This window comes from Myotis davidii, unplaced genomic scaffold (assembly GCF_000327345.1).
Source record: "Myotis davidii unplaced genomic scaffold, ASM32734v1 scaffold210, whole genome shotgun sequence".
NCBI lineage: Eukaryota > Metazoa > Chordata > Mammalia > Chiroptera > Vespertilionidae > Myotis > Myotis davidii.
Genome location: NW_006282396.1, coordinates 2,031,347 through 2,046,753, shown reverse-complemented (window position 1 = coordinate 2,046,753; position 15,407 = coordinate 2,031,347). Strand labels below are relative to the sequence as shown.

Below are 15,407 nucleotides of genomic sequence, written 5' to 3'. Positions count from 1 at the left end.
GAGAATTCCTGAAAGGGTATATCTTTGTATCAAATACTGAACACAAATATGTATTAGCCATGTGAAGTTTGAAAGGGAAATGAAGGCAGAGACACTGGTGAAGAGTAGTAGAATGATGTTATGGGGTAATGTTCAAAGCTTAAATGAAACTGTATTCAAAGTCTAAGAGATCCATCTCTTGTAGGTAAATGTGTGTTGTTCAGTAGACTAGAAACAAGACTTTAAAGGTTAGGGTTGTGAGAGGTGGCCCACTTCATGAATAGCGCCTGTCTCAATAGAATGTTTAGTTGCTTCCTCCACCACAATCCCACAGTTTTGAATGGTAAAGAATTTAAAGTAAAGTTTGCCTTTACATATAACTAGAGGCCTGGTGCATAAAATTCTTGTACTGGGGAGGGGATCCCCTCCGCCCAGCCTGTGCCCGCTCACAGTCCAGGAACCCTGAGATTGATTGCCCCAAAGAGGTAGGCCCTGCCCACCCGCCACAGCCTGCTGGTCGGTAACCTGGGCCTCCCTCTTTGGGATGATCATGGAGCCCCCCCAGTTGATTGATCACCCCCTGGGTCTGTGGCTTGGGCCTCCCTCTGCAGGACAATCATGGGGCGATGGCTGGGCCCCAAATGCATCGCACCCGCCTTGGTTGGCCTGGCACCAGTGGGTGTCATAGCGTGGTCGTCCGGAAGGTCATCCGGATGGTCTTTCTGCTGTTGAGTTGTTTGGTAGATGTGCATATTATGCTTTTATTATTATAGATTCCCAGAAGGGCAGCCAAATCAAAATTAGCATTTTGCCCATAAATCAAAGTAAATTGTATTAATTCAATTGCAATTAGAGTGAGGCTGGTAAGTGGAAGCATTCAACTCAAACATCTGTGGAAGCTGAGCTTTTATATTAGACTTTAAAAATTACATTACAAGAGTAATTAAAATCATGGCTTACACCTGCTATTTAGTAATTCTGATTGGAGCGTGTTTAATAAGTTTATAAATTTAGCTTAAAAAGTGGCATCACATTTACCAATAATGTGAAAGTTCCCTGATTGAAAAACAGGAGGAGGTGGGAGGGGTTCACGGGGAACATTAGAAACATGAAATTCAAGGCCCCACATCATTCCTGTTGCTTAACTAAAAATGCTACTTTTTACTTTATTCCATGCAGCTTCCTATTCAGAGGTTCCCTGTGGCCATTTTAATTAGCTTTCCCACCACTCCTGTGAGACAAGCAGATAGCGTAATGTGTTGGGTTAGATAACTATACCTGTATTTTATAAAATTTGGAGTTTATGATGGTGTTCAAAGAAAACTTCAGATCTATTCAGTACATTTGATAATTCACTAAGCTGAGGCAAATCAGAAGTCAAACTATCATTGTGATAAATATGTTAAGCAGTGTATTCAACTATTATATACTTCCAGCATTTTCTCTCCTAGTATGGAGTTTGGGGCTGTTTTATTTATTTATTTATTTATTTATTTATTTATTTATTTATTTATTTATTTTTGCCTTTCTAAGTTACCTTAAAGGCTAATATTTTCCTTGTACCTGAATGATTTAAATGTGTTGTTGTTTTTTGAAATGTAGTACCCCATAGAGAAAGTTCCAATATTTTTTAACAAATTAATTTCGATGTTACTATTGTACAATGATGGCACATCAAATTTTTAAAAATCACAAACCTTTGCCTCTATTAAGTAGCAATTATCTTAAAAATTGATGATGGGGGAAATTAGAGATAGTAACAATTGATGAATTTGCTTTTTCCCAGTGCACAATTATAACAATTTCAAGTTTGCTTTTCATTTCTGTAAATTAGTTATGTGACCATATTTTAAAGTAGAGTGACTTGCTAAATCAGAACACCATCATGCAACACTCTTGTAATAAGAGCTGATTTAAGGACCATTCCTTTATATAAAAAAATACATTAGAATAGAAATACTATTGTCTTGTTTATATAGACAAGGGTACTTATGATTCTAACTTGTGCTGAACGCTCAGGTGAATCCTTTGGAACTATAATAAATAAATTGCATTGTATTATATTTTTCTATAAGACATTTTATAAAATGATAAAAAGTGCAATAAACATTTTTCTTCCTCTTGATAAATACAAAGAAAAACCCCCTCAATCAAATTCCAATCTCCTTTCCTAAAATATGTGTCTGTTTCTCATAAATGAGAAAAAACACACTAATTAAAACAACAATTAGTTATATGTAGTATTTGCCATTGCATGATAGAGTTAGGTTCAGAGTATCATTAAGATTGAAGATGATGATGGCAAAATATGATACAAATCTGAGAGCAGTCAGAGAACATGACTTGAAGGGAGGAATTATCTAAGATCCACCCAAGTACCTAAGACTGGACAATTATTAGTATATGGGACCTACCAAGTTCCAACCCCACTACTGAGCAGGTAGAAATCAACCATTAAATACTTATTAAGTAGATCAAAAGGATAAAGAAGAAATTAAAAGATTATAGTCAATGGTGAATTTTAAAAGCATTATATTTAAACATATTTAAACATAAATATATTTATATTACATACATAAAACCTTTTCAATTTCCATGATCTTATTCACCGTTCATTTGTTTATTTATCCCTTTTTATGTAAATATTAAATACCCATGCTACTACTCCAAGTACTGTACTATACTAAGTACTACAAATCCAGCTGAAGCAACACACAGCTCAAGGAAGTTGCAATCGTGGCAGTGACAAGCCAATAGGTAGCAGTAAGTGATTCCTGGGTCCATGCTCAGGGTACTGTGGGTACACAAGCTGTCTACTGCTACGGAATTCTGAGAGGAGACCTTAAAACAGTGTATGCACCAAGAGGCCACCAGTTTGATTCGCACTCAGGGCACATGCCTGGGTTTTGGGCTCTGTTGGGGGCAAGTTCCTCAACCAGGGACTTGACCCCTCGGGTGCATGAAATTGGAAGAACACGCAGGTAACAGTGGGTAAGTGGGACATGCTTTATTAGGAACAAAGCAGCCCAAACTGGCTGGTCAGTGGTAACTTATATCCATGCTCAAACAAAAGAGCTCAGGCTATATTAACATAAACAGGTTACCTAAGGGTGCCTTGCTCAGTACCTATGTAGCTACTACTGAGTCACTGTCCTTGGGCATGCATAGGGCAAAGGGGCCTTTAACCTAGTAATCCCGCTGTGTCCTTGCCTGCACCCATGCACGTGGTGAGTAGGCCTCCGGCCTCTGGCATATTCTGGTCAGGGCCCTCACAGGGCTCGATCCCCAGTAGGTAGCGTGCAGGAGGCAACTGATTCATGTTTCTCTCTCACTGGTGTTTCTTTGTCTATTACCCCTCTTCTCTCTCTAAAAATAAACAAATAAATTAATTAACTAAGAAAACATTAAAAACCACACAAACAAGAGTTATTCTGCTAAAATGCAAAAGCGGAAAAAGGGCCCTGGCTGGTTTGGCTCAATGGATAGGGCGCTGGCCTGTGGACTGAAGGGTCCCGGGTTCTGTTCGAGCCAAGGGCACATGCCTGTGTTGTGGGCTCGATCCCTACTGGGGGATGTGCAGGAGGCAGCCAGTTGATGATTCTCTCTCATCATTGATGTTTCTATCTCTCTCTCTCTCTCTCTCTCTCTCTCTCTCCCTTTCCCTTCCTCTCTAAAATCAATAAAATGTATTTTTAAAAAAAGCGGAAAAGGGATGACGACCTTTCAAATGAAATAGTAAGGCCAATATCATATCCAGGAATAGCAGAGGAATTGCAGTTGGGAACATCTATAGCCAACCATAGGCAAATGGAGGAGACAAACAGGTCAGTCTTTATTAGGTATTAGGAGGCAATTGGGGAGGGCTGTGGCAGGTTTTTATTGGCCGCAAGCAGTGGGCAGCTTGTTGTTGCTGGGTCAGAAGGAAATCCTCTTTCTTCCTGCTGGGTGTGCAAGAAAAGTGAGTACATACATGCTGGAGAATCCTTCCTTTATGGCAGCGGTTCTCAACCTCTGGGTCGTGACCCCTTTGGCAGTCGAACGACCCTTTCACAGGGGTCGCCTAAGACCATCCTGCATATCAGATATTTACATGACGATTCATAACAGTAGCAACATACAGTTATGAAGTAGCAACAACAATAATTTTATGGTTGGGTCACAACATGAGGAACTGTATTTAAAGGGCCAGAAGGTTGAGAACCACTGCTTCATGGCTTCCTGACTCCATTCTGATTTATATTTCCTTTGTTCATTTTCACAAGATGTAAGAGATATTTTGGATAGAATTATTATTATCAACATGTATCTGTATAATAAAAGATACTAACCAATGGGCTAAGATTTGTTCAGTAGGATTATAGCCCTAAAACCAAGAACCAACAGGGCAGTTTAATGGGGCTGGGGGTGGGGGGTGGGAGGGGAAGGGAGGGTTCTTTGTTGTTTTGTTGTTGTTGTTATGTTTTGTTCTTTTTCTTGGGTGGGTTTGGGTCATGAAATAATAACATTAAAAAGATTGGGATAGAAAGGCAAACTGATAAATCAGGTTAGGGACTGGAAACCGTACCTGAGTTTAGCAGGGAGTCATTGCTAGACGGTTTTCAGCACAAAAATGGTTAAGATAGGATTTGTACTTGAGGATGATTTTTATGGTTCAGTGTGGGGAATGGCTTAAAGGGAGTAAACAAAACATAAAAATACTCTTTTAAAAATCTAAGAATTAATCACATTAATCTCAATTAGGATAGTGTACTGTAGGAACTAGAAATGTGTGTAAACTTTTTATGAGCAAAAGGATTTTCTTATCTACCATCAAAATATAGAGCCCTGAAGATGTTAGATATTCAGTCAATATGTGTAAGGCATCTTTGAAAGGTCATATAAGCCCTTCACAGACTGTATGCTAATGAGTAAATAATTGATGGAGCTTTTCAGCAGAGAATTGCATAACTTGAGGCAAAACCGTGAGGAAATGGAGAAAGAAAAGAAGCTGGGTGGTTTGTCAGTAACCTCCCTCGATTGTCCAGGTGAATACTTTGGGCTTGACCTCAGGCAATTGTTATCTGGTAGTAGAAACTGTTTTTGTTTTTCTGAGATATAAAACCACCTATATGTGCTAATGGATGAGTTGTGGGAGGAAAGAGAAATGAAGTCAATGATAGTTCTAAGCATTTTGGTCTTGGAAGCAAGGTAAATAGACAGGGCCAAATCCTCAGCTGTAGGCATTAGAGCAAATTATAGGGCCAATTACTTAAATGGAGGCATTTGGAGCAAATTGTGGGGTCAATTATTCATCTGTAGGCATTAGAGAAAAAAAGAAATTGTGAAAAGGTGAATACTCATGATGCAGAAAAAGATGAAGAATACGGTGTCATGCCACCAAACCAAGGGTGTGTTTCAAGAAGAATGGGATCATCATGGTGAGATCCTGGGAAACAAGGTAAAAAAGAGGATGAAGAATTGGTCACAGGCATCACATTGACAGTTTCTGTGGAATTGTGGTGTTAAATTGCGAAGTTGTGGGTGAGGTTTAAGAGAGCACGGGAGGAAATATAGAGGCAGTGTTTACAGATAGCTCCAGGGGAGTTTTTCTGAGACAGGGAACAGGGAATGAGGAAGTGGCTGGATAGGTATAGAATAGCGGTTCTCAAACTGTGGGTCGCAACCCCTTTGGAGGTCGAACGCCTCTTTCACAGGGGTCGCCTAAGACCATCGGAAAACACATATATAATTACATATTGGTTTTTGATTAATCGCTATGCTTTAATTATGTTCAATTTGTAACAATGAAATTGGGGGTCACCACAACCTGAGGAACTGTATTAAAGGGTTGTGGCATTAAGAAGGTTGAGAACCACTGGTATGGAATTAAGTAGCACCGCCCAGCCCCTGTTTTGTTAAATGTTGGGAATATTACAGTATGTATATATTATCCAAGTAAAATGAAAAACCTGGTGAAGGGGAAGATATTGAGACAATTTCCTGATTTAGGTTTTTGAGTGTGCTTGAAGGAATGGCTCTTGCTCATAACTGGAGAATTGTCATCATATAACAGGAGAGAAGCAAGAGTGATATGTGCAGCTTCAGACACAGTGAATGTGGGGAAAGGCTGTCCATGTGACTTTCTGGTGAATTTATTTAATTGGACTGGAAATAACAAGGAAAAACTCTGCATACCTCCAGGTCCCATGAATTGGATTGAGAAATAAAGGAAAGGAATTTTTCTTTCTTTCTTTCTTTTTTTTTTTTTTTTTAAGGGCAGTGTGATTTCAGAAGGAGCTATTCAGAGAAGAGATGGAAGGAGTCTGTTGATGAGGACGTATTGTAGAGCCAGAGGAAGGGTTTCAGAGAGGATCTCAAATCAGACTGTGGATAGCACATAACTGGGATATGTGTCCAAGTTCAAACTATTGCATTTTCTTAAGATTGGCTGGTGTCATGTGAGTGTGGGGGAAGGGTGGTTGTCTGACCAGGAGAAAGCAGAGTTTTATGGCTTGTCATTCAGTCTTGGAATCAGTGATGAGGCCTGGGGTGGCGATGAGGACCAGTGAGCAGGCAGCTGAGGGTCGCTAGTGAACACACTCTGCTTTGCCAACTGACATTACCTCAATTAGTTATCTTAACAACACTACATGATAGGGACCTTTAGCCTTACATTTCAGAAATTAGCATTAGGGAGATTTTGAAGTGCCTTTTCCCCAAGTTTTCTGAAATAGCTTTTTTTTTTAATTTTTAAAAATCTTTATTGTTGAAAGTATTACATGTGTCCCCTTTTCCCCCGAGTTGGTCCCTTCTTGCCTGACCCCACTCCCCAACCCCAAGCCTTCGGTTTTAATCCAGTTATCTGACTTCATGGTCTATATACTTCTGACCACTTCTAAGTAGACAAAGTGACGAGGGAGCTAAAAGATTTAACTTGCACATCTTTCCAAATTTCCCTTGTGGAGTTAGTGTAATGTCATGTTTTAGGACAAGACACTGATTTTTATTATGTTCTCAGCAATTTACTAACTGCATGACTGGGCAAATCTATGCAATGTTTTTGAGTGTTTGATTCCTCCTTATTAATATGAAGACAGTGAGGAACCGTGTAATTCATACTATTACTGTGGAAATACGAGAACTCACAAATGCTCATTGGCTATTATTAATGGTTCACAGTCCTTTATTCATAATTCTGAAATCCATATATTCAAAAAACTGAAAGCTGTTTTATAATTTATTTGACATAAAAATTTAACTTAAACTTACATGGGGCTATTTAACCTTTAATTCTTCCATTTACTCTAGATGTTCTTACATTTATCTGAAAAAAATATTAATGCATTTGATTATAGGGTGTATCTTGGACTCTGAGTTATAATATGCAATATATATAATATGTGCTTATTTATTTTTCTAAAATAGTCTGAAATCCTAAATATATCCTGCTCCATGGGCTCCAGTGAAGGTATTCTAGACCTGTTTTATTATGATTATCCATACCCCTTAACAGAATAAATTGGGCTTGATGTGGTCATGTAAAATAACTAGTTTCTTTGCAAGGAAAATATTTTTTTTAAGTCTTAATGCAATTAGAAGTACATGATTTACATTGATAAAAACATTTGGAAATTTATGTGGAAATTGAAGATTCGAAAGTTGAAAGTAGGGCACAATGAAGTGGGAGCTGCTTTTGGGTCAGGCTAGCCAGCTGGCTCCATGGAAACCTGATGGGTAGCGTGACATCCAGAGATTTACTGCATGTCTGAGTCTGACTTTAAGCCTTTTAGCCTAAGAAATTTGTCAACACCTCCTCAAGCATGGATGTGCAACCTGGGTTTTGACTCATCTAAGTGAAGCTCATGAGACTGGGGTGAAAGCTATAACACCAGCCTAGTAATTTCCACTGGGAACCATCACTGCCAATGAAATCAGATCTACTTGGTGCAGAGTCTCCCAATAGGCGAGGGGTTTAGAAAGCAAAACTATAGTCAAGATGTAAGTTTCAAAATGAACTGAAAAGAAGGTAGCATATTTGGTTTAGCACATGGGAAGACAATGACATGCATAACTCTATTTAGCATATAACAAGGAATAAAAGAAAGCATGAGTTTAAATGGTTAGTGGTATATGCATAAGACAAACTAAAGATAGTTTCTTGCAAAGAATCTTTGTAGACCCCAAGGAGACAAATCAAACTTTTGGGCCAGGGCACCTCACAGCTCAGCACAGCTCTGGAATGAGCATTGCAGATGTTGTTCGGTGCAACTCTCTTTTGTATTCTACTCCCTGCAAGCAATTACAGCCTCTTAGAGAGATGCATTATCTTTTAGAGATGATAAATAATTTGATCAGTTTATAATCACATCCTGCTTGCCTGTAAGCCATCAAGCCTCTGTAAAATGCCTTTTCTTATCTTTTCTCTGATTTATTATCTGCTGATGTCTGCATTTAATTAACAGAAATCAGTCTTAGAGGTCTTTCCCCCACCTCCTGTTTCTAAGGTACTGAGGGTTAAGGAAGGGTTGAAAATACAAATACTAGTAAGCCATGACCATAAAATACTGAATCAGGGAACCTGAGCTCTAGTCTCAATTTTATATCTTATTCTAAGATGGGAGTTATTACTGCACCTGATACACATTTACTGTGTGAATAAAATATTTTAATATGGCCTCAACTCCTTATTTTGATAATCAACTAGACAGCATGTAAGAAGAACCTTGAGAATTACAAAAATCTGTTGTTAAGTTGCACTTATTTAGCTCTCAGCATATATTTATTGCACACTCTCTACACTCAGTAAACATTTTTTTTTTAATGAATAAGTAAATCAAAGAGTCAGTCCATCTGTTACTCATTGTGTCTTGCTGTATTGGAAGCCACGGGTCTGAGGTCCCTATAATGCCTAACCTACCCATGGGTAAAAGGAAGAATAGCAATAAAATAATAAGACAGCAGCAATGTACTGTCTTCTATGTATAAACAGCCTTCTCTTAAGAAACATATATTTAGCCTGATTTCAATTGACCTTGTTGATCGGTACTCTGTGGCAATGCCACTTAATCAATTTGTTGTTCTATGTGATATTCAGGAAATAAGTGTGTGCAGGTGCCTGGTCTCAGAAATCACTTACTGTCAGCTATGTTGATGAACATAAAAATATGACACTGTTTTTCCTTCCACTCTCATAATCCTATGCATTCCTTAAACTCTCATCATCATATGCATTGTTTTGGTCTATCATGAAAAAAAAATTCTGTAATCTATCTTGGTTTTAAGGGGATTTGAGGTTGTTCCTCATTTCCTAGGAAAAGACCATACCATGTGTCTCAGCCTCATGTGATTTATTCAGAGAAACTTTCACAAGTGTAGACTCTAGAGGCAGCTGTCAGCTGTTTCTTTTTGTGTGTGTGCTTACTCTCACTTGCTTCTGCTCTCCCTAGTTGCCTCCTAAATCCTCTCCATTTCTTATTTCTTCATTTTTCTTTATATTATTCTATTTTTAATAAAATATGCTTTGCAGGGCCTGAAAAAATTAGACTCAAATTCAGACATAATATAGCAGGCAAGGGGAAATTGCACAGTGTGGGTTTTGTATGGAGAATCATCTTCTAGGTAAAGAATCTTACGGCAGTGTGCTCTGTTGAGTACTTCTTCTCTGATTCACTGAAAATAAGGGTGAATGGCAACAAGCGTGGTGATCTGGAGCCTATGATGATCCCGGAGTCCTGGAGACTGAAATGAAGAACCAGGGGGTGAATGTGGATTTAGTATAATTTCTCACTTAAAGTACATCAAGAGATAAACTCACTGTGGATGTTTGCTAAAAATCTCTAAATCTAGTCAGCTGAGTGAATATTAAATAAGTGAGGGCCTCTAAAGCCTTAGGCCTCTATTATGTAATAGGTAGAGATGAATATTGAGGAATACATTGTTAAAGAAAAGAGAAAATTAATATTTAAATACAAGTATAAAACCTCCTATTAAAAACAGATGATACATGTACAGACCTTAGTATGTACTAGGTGCTCAATAAATGCTATTTTATCCCTCATTTATGTTGACTTGTGAAATATTCTTATTATATATTATTTCCTTCAATAGGTACATTTTATTCAATAAAACAATGACAGTATTTTCCTTAATGTGTTCACATTAAGGAAAAAGAAATAGATGCATTCAGCACAAGATGGTAAAAAACAATGAGAAAAAACTACAATCATTATGATTTACATTATTTTACTTAATATTCAAAATAAACCTGTCCAACCCTAGCTGGTTTGGCTCAGTGACAGAACATTGTCCTGTGGACTGAAGGGTCCCGGGTTCGATTCTAGACAAGGGCACATGCCCTGGTGGCAACCCAATCCCCAGGGGGAAATGTGCAGGAGGCAGCCGATCAATGCTTCTCTCTCATCATTTTCTATCTTTCTCTCCCTCTCCTATCCTCTCTGAAATAAATAAAAATATATTTAATATACATATATAAAAACTGTCCACTAAGTATTATAAATAAGCCCAGACAGTTTCAATAACTTGCTCAAAATCACACAGCCAGTCAGTATACAAATGCTGGGCAAAGGACTGAGATCCAGAAGAAAGACAATGTTATTAACTAGCACAGAAACCTATGTGAAACTCCAAAGTCATTTTCTTGCTACTCAAAACAGGTATTGTGGACAAACGGTCACTAGTAGGCTCAAAACTTTGGATACACTTTTCAACAGAGTGACCAATTTTATCTGCCCTAAGAACATCCCATCTTCGCTAGGGAACAGTTGTGCTTTGAGAAACATAGGAAGTTACATTACTTTTTCATCTAATTCAGCGGCTAATAATAATAGAATTTAGCTACTCAAGAGACCATATCTCCAGGACAGCTTTAAGGATGGCAAGTGCCTCTGAATGGAGGAGAATCCAAACTGCTTTTTTTCCCTCCATGCCCAATGCTAAAATTGGCTTGAAATGCCTTGGTTTCTAGAAATGAGAGTAGTTATCTAAGGTGATTTTTTTTTTTTTTAAACCAGACACCAGGGTGATGCAAAAGTCCCCTTCAAAGTCCTCTAGGCTCTAAAGCAGGGGTGGGCAAACTTTTTGACTCGAGGGCCACAATGGGTTCTTAAACTGGACCGGAGGGCCGGAACAAAAGCATGGATGGAGTGTTTGTGTGAACTAATATAAACTCAAAGTAAACATCATTACATAAAAAGGTACGGTCTTTTTTTTTTTTTTTTTTAGTTTTATTCATTTCAAACTGGCTGATCCGGCCCACGGGCCGTAGTTTGCTCACAGCTGCTCTAAAGGCTCCTAGTCCTGCTTGAGGATGAACCTATTTTTTTTTCAAAAGTTTCTTTTTAATTGATTTTTAAAGAGAGAAGAAGGGAGAAGGATAGAGAGATAGAAACATTGATGAGAGAAACATCATTGATAGGCTGCCCTCTGCACATCCCCTATTAGAGATTGAGCCCACAACCTGGGTATGTTCCCTGACCAGGAATCGAACCAGTGACCTCTTGGTTAATGGGTCAACACTCAGCCACTGAGTCACACTGGCCGTGCTGTGGGGATAACATTTTGATAGTCATTTGCTGTTTATCATATATTTTGGGGAAATAGAAAAAAAATATGTAATTTAAATAAATACTTGTGTGGTTGCTACTGAATGTTACCAAAAATTGAGTTTATCACACAGAGAATGCAATGGACAGAACTTCCTTATTTGTTAATAATTTGTCGAAGGTCCCATCTCTGTATCACTATGGAAAAAGTCCAATCTTGTCTTCAGCAGGGCCACTGCCCATAGTTTCTGCTTCATATTAAAATATTTTCCAGTCCAGCATCTGGCCAGCTTAGCTTGTGTTCCCAGGTGCAGCCCATTGTGTGTGGGGTCCAAATATCTTTGTAGCTGCTCAAGGCCACAGCGCTGTGGAGAGAGATCACACAATTGCCTGGGAGAGTGTGTCACAGAGCAAGAGAGAGCAAGAAGAAGAGAAATGAGAGGGAACTCTTTGGGAATTCTAACTTTCCAATATTTCATGTGTTTCTGATGGGGTCGCCCTTAGCCAATCCATTGTTCCCCAGGGTAGACTGACAGGCAAGCACTTTCCCCATGCTACCCTGACTTCATTGTACATGTGCACAACTACCCTTTTGTTCCACCCCTTCCCCCAGTGATCAGTAGGGAATAAACCAGTGGTTCCCTGGGGAGCATGAAGCTGTAGCTTCCTGGTGAAACTACCCAGATGACCATATGAATAATATTTGGCCTCTCCTTTGCTCTCTTTCTATTACTAATATTAATTAGCTAATTATGATGATAACAGTTTCATTTGTTTGTATTTGTTATTGTAGAAGAAAAATGGTCTTTATAATTTTGCTTTCACCTTAAAATAATAATGGTTGACAGCTGTCAGGGAAGGAGGGGCTAGGTGGCTAGGTCGGAGAGTAGAGCTAATGAATGAGAGAGAGAGAGAGAGAGAGAGAGAGAGAGAGAGAGAATTCATGTACTGGGAAAACAGTGTGTGATTACCAGGGAGAGGGGGATAGGAAGATATGGAGGTGGGTATAGGGGGGATAAATGGCGATGATGGAAACTTGATTTGGGGTGGTGAGCACATAATTCAGTGTGCCGATGATGTGTTGTAGAATTGTTAACCAGCGTCACTCTAATACATTCAATGAAAAGAAAAAGAAAATAATGTAAGTGAACTATTTATATGTCTTTACTCTCAGCACATCTATTGCTAAAGTAGTCCTTTTGGAAATTCAGATGTGGAAAAGTGACTAATTTAAATTTAGTTGTTTGGGTCAGTGATCTAGAAACTGAAGAGTAAGGCTTGCCATGGGGGATCCCAGTAGGGATTCTTTGAAACTCAAGTTTCTTCTCTGTGTTGTTTAAATCTTTTCTTCTAGATACCAGCTTTTCTGCTCTAGTTATCTGTACTTCACAAGCAAGGGGTGGTGTGCCCTGCCTCTTCTCTGTCATTGATGGTGACAAGAGAGGGCCTATAGCATCAGGGGAAACCCTCACCAAATTGAAACTTCGCTGATTTCAGTTGAATATGGCCATACTTACTCTTGCTCTTGAACTTTGTTTCAAATCAGCTGACTTGGAAATATTTTTTTATCTGAGTTGGCCAAAGGAATTCCAGAGCGGAATAGATCTAGTATTCTTCCCCTCCAGTTCTCACATTTCTAAATTAAGGCATGTCTGTGGGTTCCTTTAGCTTCCTCCTCTCCACTTACTTAGTACCAGCTTGCATTGCGGTTTCAGGAAATAAATAGCAATGCTTCAATTAGGTTCTAGTTTGATTGAATGAAGCAAAGACCCTTGAGGATTTCAAAATGTGGCTGTCTTCCTTCTGTAGTAACAGTGTCAATGGAGACTTTCTCTACTTTTATATGGCATTGGTCATTTCAGTTAACTTTTATTATGATAGGCAGGGCGGGGATTTGCTTGCCTACTCTGAAGGCATTACTATTCTCTGAAGACTAGGAAATTAGCTTTTGGTTTTGAGGCATTCTCAGACTGGTCCAGTTAAGTTGCTGTATCAGGAACTGACATTGTTATGCTTCACTGGACAGTGTAGAAGGATTGGATAATCAGGAGGCAGGATAATACATCTCAAGTATTTTCCATTTTCATCTTCAATTCCTTTTAACCTCACATCTGCAGTAGAAGATGATACTTTATTGATAAAAAAGTAATTTAAGTTTTGGGAAATAAAATACATCAATAAGAAATAAAAGAAAGGTCTGGGGAAAAGCTTTTGTAGAGATTGTATTTACTGCATTTTAATAAAAAACGACTTGACTGAGGGGTCAAATAAACTAAATTTACTTTCTTCTGTCATTCATTTAACAAACATTTAGCAAGCACTCACAGTATGCAAAGCTGTGTGTTGGCACTGTGGGAGATATAAGGATGAATTAAACACAGTGTCTATCTGTAAAAATCTTAGGGGAGACTAGAAATACATATAAATAGCTTGAATACAAGCTCCAAAATGATAAATGCCATAAGGGGACCATAAAAAAAAGTATTGTGAGTGACTTCAACAGCTGTTAACTACTTTCCCCTGAAGTTAAATGTGGAATACCTATCCATAGACACCCGTATGTATGTGCATGCACACACACACACACACACACACACAGATCATGCCTGTTTGTAGGGTTCTTTCATTTTTTAATCAGTCTTTAAAATGCTCACCAGTCTTTAAATGGGTAAATCATGGTGGTTTTAATAAATAAACCAACGAAATTAAGCATGTCCTAATGATAGAATCTCAATGATTTAAAACCTGGTCCTAGTTATTTTTTAATTCTTTATTAATTAAAGTATTACATAAGTCTCCTTTTTCCTCCATTGACCTCTCCCCAGCCACTCCCACCCCCTAACACATGCCCTCACTCCCCTACTGTCTGTGTCCATTGGTTATGCTTATATGCATGCAAACAAGTCCTTTGGTTGATCTCTTACCCCCACCTCCCACCCCTGCCTTCCCTCTGAGGTTTGAAGGTTTGTTCGATGCTTCTCTGTTTCTGTATCTATTTTGGTTCATCAGTTTATGTTGTTCATTATATTCCACAAATGAGTGAGATCATATGATATTTATCTTTCTCTGACTGGCTTATTTCACTTAGCATAATGCTCTCCAGTTCCATCCATGCTGTTGCAAATGATAAGAGTTCCTTCTGATGCTAGTTTTAATAATGTTCAAAGTAATGCTTTAATACAAATGTCAATTACAAGATATGAAGTAATTATAATGATCAAAATTAAATCTGTGCCATGGCAAATGTCATAGAAACACAACCCAAAGTATCTAATTGTTTAGAAAGTGGTGATAATTAGGAAGAAAGCTGGGTCATTTAAGGACAAAAAAAACCTCTAAGTCACACAATGGATATCAAATGAATATAAGTGAATGCTAAATCATTAAAACATGTTTTTGAGTGTTTTAAATAATTTGAAATAAGGTCTTGTCCCAATGAACTCAAATGCATAGAAATGAACTTTTTTGAAAATAGCACTCACCAGCTAGTCTCATTTGTCTCTGAATAGAGAAAGAGCAAATGTATTTTAAGTTTATATCAAGATAAGCTTATGTTATATTTTATGTATGTTCAGAGAGGTCCACCTAAATATGAAAGCCGCATGGGAGCAACTTATTAAGCATCGTCGTTATAAAATTCCATAAGTTAATCAAAGAGGCTTGAGAGCACTGGTATTATGGCACAGTGGAAAAGGATCTAAATACAAGCACTAGCTACTTTGGGATTCAGCAATGTGATTTCAGGCAAAAATTTGAACCTTTTAAAAAGTATATATGTTAAAGCTTGGATAACATTTATAACTACCTCATTATTTGTTTAAAAATTAAGTAAGTTTATACATGTGAATTGTAAGTCTAGTATTTTCTCAAATATTAAGTCACAAACTC

The 15,407-nt window shown here is 38.1% G+C and overlaps 1 protein-coding gene and 1 long non-coding RNA gene across 2 annotated transcripts in view; both read left to right on the top strand.

The window, feature by feature from the left end:
- The window catches only part of LRRTM4 (leucine rich repeat transmembrane neuronal 4), a 685,676-nt gene that overhangs the window by 121,202 nt on the left and 549,067 nt on the right, over nucleotides 1-15,407 (top strand). The window lies entirely within an intron of this gene.
- LOC107181959 overlaps nucleotides 8,536-15,407 on the top strand; it is a 21,311-nt gene continuing 14,439 nt past the window's right edge. The window contains exon 1 of the long non-coding RNA XR_001512672.1: nucleotides 8,536-8,546. This is a non-coding gene — a long non-coding RNA (uncharacterized LOC107181959). The remainder of the gene's footprint in view (nucleotides 8,547-15,407) is intronic.